Here is a 9656-nt window from a genome sequence, read left to right on the forward strand (position 1 = left end):
ACCTAGATAAAGTAGGTGGCCTATTAGATACCAGAGATTTGGTACATTTTGCGGTGCCCGAACTCCTGGCTTGTGGGTGGTTTTCAGCAGTTACTCCTATGAGGTATCAGTTATCAGTATGTCAATTGAATGTGTTACTAGGATACAGTTTCAAAACTGAAGCTGTATGTATTTATAGTCTTGAGGGAAAAGCAGAAACAAATAAAGAGACATAGCGTGATTTACTGTAGTATTTTTGCGGACTGTAGTATCCTGTAGTATTTACTGTAGTGTTTTTGCAGTCATTACTGTAGTATTTACTATAGTGTTTTTTTTCTATTATCTTTGACATACAAATGGGGGCTTTCTCCTTGAGGAAACCTACTGGACAAATACTAAAAGAGCAAATTTTCCAAAACCTGTAGATAGGTAGGACTGGGGTCTGAACGGATAGTTCAGAGCCTCTGCTCTTTTCTATAACCTGTAGTGAACACAGTATGGTCTATACTTGGCATGTAGGTTTCTCACTTATGGGTGGCACAAATTGGGTTATGGGGGAGGGGAATATGAACATGAAATACTGTTTTTGCGGACTGTAGTGTTTTGCAGACATTACTGTAGAATTTACTACAGTATTTTTTGGGTGCGGATAAAACTGTAGTATTTACTATAGTATTCTACAGTATACTACAAAATGCTATAGCAAATACAGATGTAGGATCTTATTTGGGCCTGTTTGCTACAGCAGGAAAATAATCATGCAGTATCAGGACATGTGAATTATTATGTGGATTTAAATTCATGGGCATTTTTGTTGAAAAATGAAGCCTTTTTAAACCTCAAATACACTACAAGTGTTCAATTTCCTGCATTGCAGAAAAGTTATCCTGCAACAGGGTGGTCAAATTAAGATCTGTACTACACATGACCGAGGGATACTACAGCGTGTTTAATTCTATAGTAAGTAGGCCTACTGTAGTATTCTACAGTAAACTGTAGCACCATAAACTGTAGCACCATTCCATAACTCAATGTGCACCAAAGAAAAGGAAATAGTAATTTCTAGCTCCTAAGTCATTCAACATATTTCTCTTATGGGCAAGTGTAACAGTTTAACTTTAGTCCTTTCCCTCGCCACGACCCGGGCACGAACCAGGGACGCTCTGCACACATCAACCAACAACAGTCACCCACGAAGCATCGTTACCCATCGCTCCACAAAAGCCACTGCCCTTGCAGAGCAAGGGGAACCACTACTTTAAGGTCTCAAAGCAAGTGACGTCAGCGATTGAAACGCTATTAGCGCGCACCACCGCTAACTAGCTAGTCATTTCACATCGGTTACACAAGGGCACCAGCATATATACAGTACATTCATCCTATAGAGTGTGAAGGATGTACTCTAGCCCATACCTGAAAAGGGATCACAAGGTTGATTGTCTCCTCCACTTTCTTGATGAGGGTCTGGCGGAGATGTCTAGGAATCCAGATTTTGGGTTTCTCTGTGAACAAAAATATCATAAGATGTCAATGAATAAAAGTGTTTGGGTACAATTTTGTGGTGTGCGTGTATGGGGAAAGTGGTAGGCCTGGGCGGTATACCGCATTCTCAATACTGTCAATCAGGGTTGTCAATTTGGGCTGGCTTTAGGACCATGCAGACACCTCGGAGTGGGCGTGAAGGCTGTTTGCCTGGCTGCAGTGAACAGCCCGACTTTTCTCTCAAAACAGTGCAGAGGTGGAAGATGGCTGTAATTGACTAGTTAACTGCTGTTTGACTTGAAACTAAACTCGAGTTTTGAATCCCGGTGCTGAGCTAATTGCTGTAAGACATGTTGCTGAAGAATGTTATTTATGTCCCTTATCAACTGACGTGAATGAAGCTACAGCAGCCAAGGTGATAATGGCTGGAGTCAATTGTTGTCAATTGCTTGTTTTTGCTGTTCTCTGAATAGCATTAGGATCTTATTTGGAATGTAGGAATGCAGTAAATAGAATAAATAAAGTTACTTTGCTATAGCCTACCCTCGGTTTACCTGAAATTATGCCAATGCCATCAGTACCCTAAAGCTCGGGGCCTACCCGCCTCACGGGGGTGTGTGCTACGCCACTGCTTATAACTATACTTTTTCAGTATCTAAGATGTGCCAAATAAATGATCTCCAGCTCAGGGCTCCAGCTATACATTTGGTTTGCTAGCTAAGTGGCTAGCTCGCAAGATAAAGCTTCTTGGTTACAGCAGAAATAATCAAATTCCCTCCAGGATAAAAATCCTGGCTGCCAAACATTTCTTTGTGCCGCAGCAAACTGATTAGCCTTTTGAGATACTGTAGTTATAGAACTTTATGAGCTGGGTTGTCTGTCCTTCCAATTAGTTTATGTTCGCTTGCGCTTGTTAGCATTTAGCTAGCGTCCGCTATGGGAGTTTTTTTGGGGGAAAAAATACTGACCATTGTGTGCACTGCCAGTAATACCGTATACCCCGCTACGGTACAGGAACGGTATGAAAATCTGCATACCGCCCAACCCTAGAAGGTGGTTCATGGCTAAGACTTTTCCCACAATACCTTTCAACTATCACTTTTAGCTTGATGGCACCGTTACTGGTCTAATGAGTTACTGTTCATGTACATTGACCAACTGCCTGTGAGGTAATAGTAAGTGTGAGTTGACAATATCAAGTGCTTGTCAGTGCAATTCCATGGTAACAGTGGCACAGACTTTCACTTTAAAATGTTTGTCAAACAAAAACCAATAATTGGAGAGTTAAACAAACCATACAAATCTATGCACAAGGACTACTTTTAACAATTTCCACAGAAAATGTTGCAAAAACACATTTACTTGAGGAACAGTGCAGATGCAGAGTTTAGTAACAGAATGAGAGTTTGTGCCATCATTCTGTTATCAAACTTTGCATCTGCACTGTTCTACAAGTAAATGTGTTTTTGTTTAACTTTGCAATCATTGATTTTTGTTTGACATACATCTTAAGGTGAAAAATCTGAGTCTCAGTGTCACTCTGTTATCGTGGAATTGCCTTACTGCTAATCAGCACTTAGTGATAGTATCATCCTGTCAGCAAGCGGAAAGGCCGGGGGCTTCAGTGTACATCTGAGACCTCAAAATACATCTCACAGCTAATCTGTTAGGTGCTGAGAGCGAAATAGCTGATGACCTTGGCAATGTATGTATGTTTCCAAACATGATCTGTAAGCCCTGAGATCCATGTAGAGTAGTGGAGGCTAACTTCAAGCCTCATCAGCTAAATATCTCAAACTGTAGAGAAATAGGAGAGAGGAGACAACAGCAGGACACCTCACTTACTTTCCATTTCAACCTTTGGGTTTTAAAGAACTCATGATGTCTCACTCTTACAGTGCAAGTGTTTTAGGAACTTCCCTGGTAAAAAATATATTTATGTTTTGTACATGTTTGGACTTTACGCTCATTGTATGGGAGGGAGGGTAAAATGGAAAAATTGGCATTAGTTTTAGTATATCATGGGGAATGCTTACGCATGATCTCGCGGATAGTGACAGCCTGTGCTAGGGAGGTAGGTGCACTGGGCCCTGCTGTGTTGTAGGCTCTGACACGGAACTGCATCTTCTCCCCGGTTGGCAGGTCCCGGATGATTACAGATGTCCTCTCTGTCAGACCCTCGAAAGCTGGCACCCATTCATCAGCTGTGGGCAAGAGATGGCCAGACAGACTTGTCAAAACGCAACATCCGAAGAAATCTCAGTGCCCCATCCCTATATGTCATCATAGCTAGGGCTGCCTTCATGGATTGAGTTAGAACATTGATGTGCAGCTGGCCAGCATAGCCAGCCCTGAAGGGATTGTTTTAATTACATAAGCATTGTGCTAATGGTCCCTGGCTCAAACCACTCTTGACAACTTAGGTGTGTGATACAGCTAGCAAGGTAGAGGATGTCATTTTATGTAAGAAGGTCAAATGTTGGACATTTTGCTGCATTTGTATTTGTTTGGATTTATTTGACAGTTTTTCTTTATTGTTAGGTTGGTTTTTAAATAATGTTTTCCTAACTGAAATACTCTCTTCAACAGCTTTCATGCCATATCCTCCTCGCTTATCTACCCATGATTTTGTGTGTGTGTGTGTGTGTGTGTGTGTGTGTGTGGTGTGTGTGTGTGTGTGTGTGTGTGTGGTGTGTGTGTGTGTGTGTGTGTGTGTGTGTGTGTGTGTGTGTGTGTCTGTGTGGTGTGTGTGTGTGTGTGTGTGTGTGTGTGTGTGTGTGTGTGTGTGTGTGTGTGTGTGTGTGTGTGTGTGTGTGGTGTGTGTGTGTGTGCGTGTGTGTGTGTGTCAGTGATCAAAATATTGAATGCAGACCTCCTCTGGACCCCAGTACTGCACAGCCTCCTTGAGTAATGACCCATAGCATCCAGCTCAGACGAACCAGATGCTCCGGGGTTTCTCCACTTCAGTGAGACGGTAGTGTCACTGATGTCATCCACACAGCCGACGGGCTCACTGGTTGGGGCTTAGAGAGGAGAGAGGAAAGGAAGAGAGAGCGGATTTCAGCAACATTATTCTAGTCTAATATAAGAAATCAATGACAAGAAAAAATACATCAATAGTTCATATGTTATGTACAGTATTGTGACTGTAAAGAAGACATGTTGCAAACAGAAGGAAACATTTAAGTGTAGCAGGTATCAAGGCAGGATATTTTTTATTGTGGATTTAACTGCTACTGTCACTTATGCCTCAGCATCAAGGCAGCTTAATTAGCTGCAGATAAGTGTAGTGGTTGCTACACTGGTACAGCCATGTAAACTGGGGTCTCAATAAAAGCATGAGTCACTTCTGAAATACAGTTCTCCAACCTAACGAACCCATGTGTTAAGCTCCCTGCAGGCTAGCTGACAAGGAGCTAGCACATTGGAGATTTAAGTAGGACCTTGCAGGCTCCAAATGGCTCCCGAGTGGGAGCGGTCTAAGGCACTGCATTCAGTGCTTGGGGTGTCATAAGACACCTGGTTTGAATCCAGGCGTATCACAACCGGTGTGATTGGTAGTCATAGGGAGCACACAGTTGGGCACAGCGTGGTCCGGGTTTTGGCTGGTGTAGGCCGTCATTGTAAATAAAAATGTTCTTAACTGACTTTCATGGTTAAATAAATAAAAATAAAAATGCAGGACAGGGCTTTCAACCTGGTCTTAGAGCATTTTTGTATTATTCTGTACCAAATCCAAGACTCCATTTAGGATGGTATGTATTCATTTGTGGATGTCATTACCTATTTATATGAATGTTTTACTTAATTACAATTGTATAATGTTTACGAATTTCTAAAAACGACAATGTGTTCGAATTTGCGACGGTACAATAATTACGAATTTGCAAAACGTATGATAGTTAGAATTTTAGCTAGGTGGCTGGGGTGTTAACGTTAGGCTAGCTGGTAATTTAGCTAGGCTAGGGATTATGGTTTGCGGTTAGGGTTAAGGTTAAGTTTATGAGTTATGAGTTAGGTTTAAGAGTGCTTCTCAATTATTTTCTGTTAGGCCCCCTAGGAAGAGTAACATTTTGCGCCCCAACTCTCTCCGCGACTGTAAATAGTATATGTGAGCGACCCGCACAGAAGCTGTGTTTATGTGTTAGGCTAGGAGGTGGTTGTGTTGTACTGACCAGTACAGTGTTCGCGGGTCGCGAATGTAATAACCTGCTATCATGCAATCACGGGGAATGCTGGAATGTTATGATGCCGGGCATCCTGGTGGTGGCTGGAGTGGGTGGAGGGGGGTTGGGCAGGGGGGTGGAGCATTGGAAGTTAAGACAGTTTTCAGCCTTTGTTCTCTCTCTCTTACGTCTGGGTTCACAAGAGAAGGTCACGATTGGTTGTGGGTTATCTGTCATCTATTTGGCGTGTGCTACGGCCAAACAGTAGCTGTGTAAGTTGGTTTATAACCGTCACATTCCAGCAAACTTCAAGCTTGTCTGGACTTGTTATTTATGATATAGTAGGTATTACATTGGTGTAGAAGTAAAACGTTGATACAAGTTAGCCAGTAGCTAGCTGACTTTATGTGGTAGCTACGTAGGTGAGACGGGGATTGAAATGCTTGGAGGAATCCGAAAGTGAAGGTGAGGTAGGGGACGATTATGGCAAGGAGGTGCGTGTGAATGGACGTCGGGGGTTTCTGTTGAGGAGATCGCCAGCGCGTCGGAGGCGCAGAGGCCGCTTGAGGAGGACGTTAGAGCGATGGGCTGAAGCGGGCATGAGTGCTTTGTCGACTGTATTTGCGCGGATTCTGGTGGGGCGGACGAGTGGTGACGTCGACGGCGGCGTGACGAGGAATCTGGGGCTCAGATGTAAACAACATGGCGCGCCAGTTCCCGGGCTGGCGTCGTATTGTTAAACCCGAAGTATTCGGTAAGGCGGATTGGAAGTTTTCATGCTCAGTTTGAACTGTTAGCTCATTTTAGGGGGTGGTCGGATGAAGAAAGGGAACTGCAGTTGGTTTATGCCTCACGGATGAAGCTCTGGCTGTTTGATATTGATTAGCCCGAGGACAGGATGATTATGGGTGCTTTAGTGGGAGCACTGAGGAGGCGCTATGGACAGTGTTACAGCCCGGGCTACTGCGTCCGAACTGAGTAATAGACGCAGGCAGCCTGGAGAGCCTCTACGGGTGCTAGCTAATGACATTGAGAGCCTTCTCGGCGGGCATATGCTACATTGCCCCCCTCGTGCAGAGCGAGCTAGACGGGAAGAGTTCATACAGGCGCTCTCTCCTACGGAGCCTGCGCATACAGACCAGCTGGCTCATCTGAGTCATTGCAGACAGCCTTGGAGATGGTTTGGAGAGGGAGCTGGTGTGGGCTGGGGCTTCAGCTGGGGCTTTGGTGGGGGTGCAGGGAGACACACCTTGTGGAGCTGGGGGGCAGAGCAGCCCGGGAGCCGGAAAAGCCTGCTTGGGTGGCCGAAATGACAAACACTCATTTGTGTGTGTCGCTACAGGCGGCACGAAACAACACGCCTGGTCCAGGGTCTGCTGGGGTTGTGGCCAGCGGCATCTGCGCGAGATTGATGTCCCCCAGAGCTCAGGGAAACGGCTCGGGTGCATAGACCGGGTAGTGCGGACCTGGCTTTCTATCCAAACATATCTTCAGGAGGAGCCCCGGCACAGACGGGGAAGCAAGGCTCCACTTCCCAGAAGCAGACGAGGGCAAGCGGATGGAGCCTGTTGTTGTGGTGGGCCGGACTTGTGGGGACTTTTTGTCATGTCTGTACTGTGGAGGGGGTGACGCTCCGCCCTGGTGGGACACTGGGTCAAGTAACCCTGGTGAGGCCAGATATTGTGCCAGGTTGGACTCAGTGTGAGCCTACAATGGGCAGCTCGCACAGTCAAGTGAGCTGGCACCCATGAAAGGGAAGGGAATAATGACTTCTGAAGTAGGGGGCAGGACTGTGCGTCATCTCTGTGTGGGTGGGTGTGCAGGACCCTTGTATCCTGGGGTTGGACTTTCTTAGGAGCACAGGCTGCAGTTAGACTAAATAGGGGCACACTGAGCTTCCAGGGAGGGATCGGAGTCACATGGCCCCTAATGTCAAATTCACTCAACCCAACAACCTTTTACTCACAGTTAAGCAGCAAGAGACTCATGGTGCGCCTCCCACAGTGTGTGTGAATTTTCCCCAGTCCCCTGTACCTACGGCGGTGTGTTACATTCCCCCGTACCTCCATGAACAGCTCTCTGTGAGCCGGCGACACCCAGCCAGCTACCCAGATGGGAGAGGAGAGGACACTGTCTGCAGTGAGGGAGATATGGGGAGGAACTGTGTTGGTCTTGACCGAGCAGCAGGAACGGTTGGTTGGAGTTTGCTGTTTGATTCAGAGACAAGCTTTGCGGTTGAGTGAGGAAGAGGTGGGTCAGACTCATCTGGTGCAGTATGAGATGACACAGGTGATGCTCGACCATCAAGATGCGTCCCGCGTATCCGCTGGACGCGGAGGCGGCAGACAAGGCTGTGTTGGAGATGCAGCGGGCAGACTTCATTGAGCCCTCAGACGCCCTGGGGCGGCGCAGTCGTCATGGTTCCGAAGAGGGGGGCAAGCTGAGGTTTCTGTGCGGACTACAGGCGGCTGAATGAGGTAACCAGGAAGGACTCTACATACGTATCGATGAGTGCTGGACTGGTTAGGGGGTCTCCTGGTTCTCTCACTAGACCTCCGCAGTGGCTACTGGCAAGGTGCCTCTCCCAGAGGCCAGAGCCAAACTGCGTTCTCCACTAACAGAGGACACTGGCAGTTCAAGTCTGTTCTTTGCTGTGTCAACGCTCAGCTACTTTTGAGGCGTTTGATGGACAGGGTGCTGGATGGCATCCCCGAAGCAGTGTCTGGTATACTCCGACGAACATCCTGGCCATGGCAGCTTCCTTCCAGTCAGCCCTGGGGGCGCTACGGTCGTGTGCTGGAGAGGGTGGCTGCCGCAGGTCTGAAGCTCCACCGCGAAAGTGCACTTCATGAGGAGAGAGGTGTCCTTCTTGGGCACCGAGTGGGGAAGGAGGGGATAGCACATGGAGGACAGGTGGGGCTGTCAGAGACTGGCCCACACGACAGCGTCAGCTGAAGAGCTTCCTGGGCCTGGCTCGTACTACAGGAGGTTTGTACGGGGCTTTTCAAGCGTTGCTGCTCCACTGAACGCCTGTGCTGCCGAAGGACAAGGCTTTTCACGTTGGACAGTGGAGTGTGAGGGGTTCAACACTCAAACGTGCACTGATCGAGGCCCCGTGCTCGCCCCCTGACTCACCTTGCTTTAATCCTGGACAGACGCGAGCACATGTGGGCATGGGTGGGGTGCTGGCCCAGGTGGGGCCAGAGGGGGAGAGAGTGTGGCGTACTTCAGCAAAACATTTGACAAACATGAGCGCGCTACTGTGTCACCGGCGGGAGCTCTTGGCTGTTGTGGCTTCGTCAAACTTCAAGTACTACTGGTGGTTGCCTTTACTGTAGGACTGACACATCTGCTCTCCAGTGGCTCATGTCTTTCAGAGAGCCAGAGGGGCAGGTGGCACGTGGTTGGAGAGCTTCAGCGTATGACTTCACGGTGGTGCCAGGGCAGGGGCAGCACTCCAACGCCGACGGCATGTCGGTCGGCCTGTATTGCAGACGGCTGCCGCATGTGAAAGGAGAGAGGGACGGGAAAGAGAGCTGCGGCAGAGGAGGGTGTCTGTGCACAGTGTGTTCGGGCGACGGGCCTGTTGCTGTGAGCGCAGACTGTCGACGTGGTGAATGGCGCAGCAGCAGGGACGGGACACAGACCTACAGCCAGTGCTACAGTGGGTAGAGGGCAGGTGAGGCACCATGGGAAGAGGTGACAGCGTCTCACTGCGCCAAGGGTTGTGGTCGAAGTTTGAGAGACTGCGGCTGGCTGATGGGTGCTACAGCGGGCATGGAAGGAGTCAGCTACGGGAGAGGAGAGGTGGCAGGTGGTGGTCAAAGCATTGCGGGAGGCTGTGTCTCCAGAGTACTTCATGGGGGGGTGGGGATGGCACTTTGGGGGTCACAAAACACTGCGCCGTCTCCGTCAGGGCTTCTACTGGGGCGCACAAGAGGGATGTGGAGGACTTTTGTGCCGCTGTGAAACTGCACAGCGAGAAAGGGCCCCCCAGGCCGTCTATGCTCGCTCACAGTTCCAGTGGGG

The 9656-nt window shown here is 48.1% G+C and overlaps 1 non-coding gene across 1 annotated transcript; it reads right to left on the reverse strand.

Moving 5' to 3' along the window:
* Positions 1-337: 337 nt before the first annotated feature.
* LOC112074006 (U7 small nuclear RNA) lies at positions 338-392 on the reverse strand. The gene has a single exon (XR_002894657.1). It is a non-coding gene; the product is annotated as a U7 small nuclear RNA (small nuclear RNA).
* Between the last annotated feature and the right edge of the window lie 9264 nt (positions 393-9656).

This window comes from Salvelinus sp. IW2-2015, unplaced genomic scaffold (genome assembly GCF_002910315.2).
Source record: "Salvelinus sp. IW2-2015 unplaced genomic scaffold, ASM291031v2 Un_scaffold2459, whole genome shotgun sequence".
NCBI classification, from domain to species: domain Eukaryota; kingdom Metazoa; phylum Chordata; class Actinopteri; order Salmoniformes; family Salmonidae; genus Salvelinus; species Salvelinus sp. IW2-2015.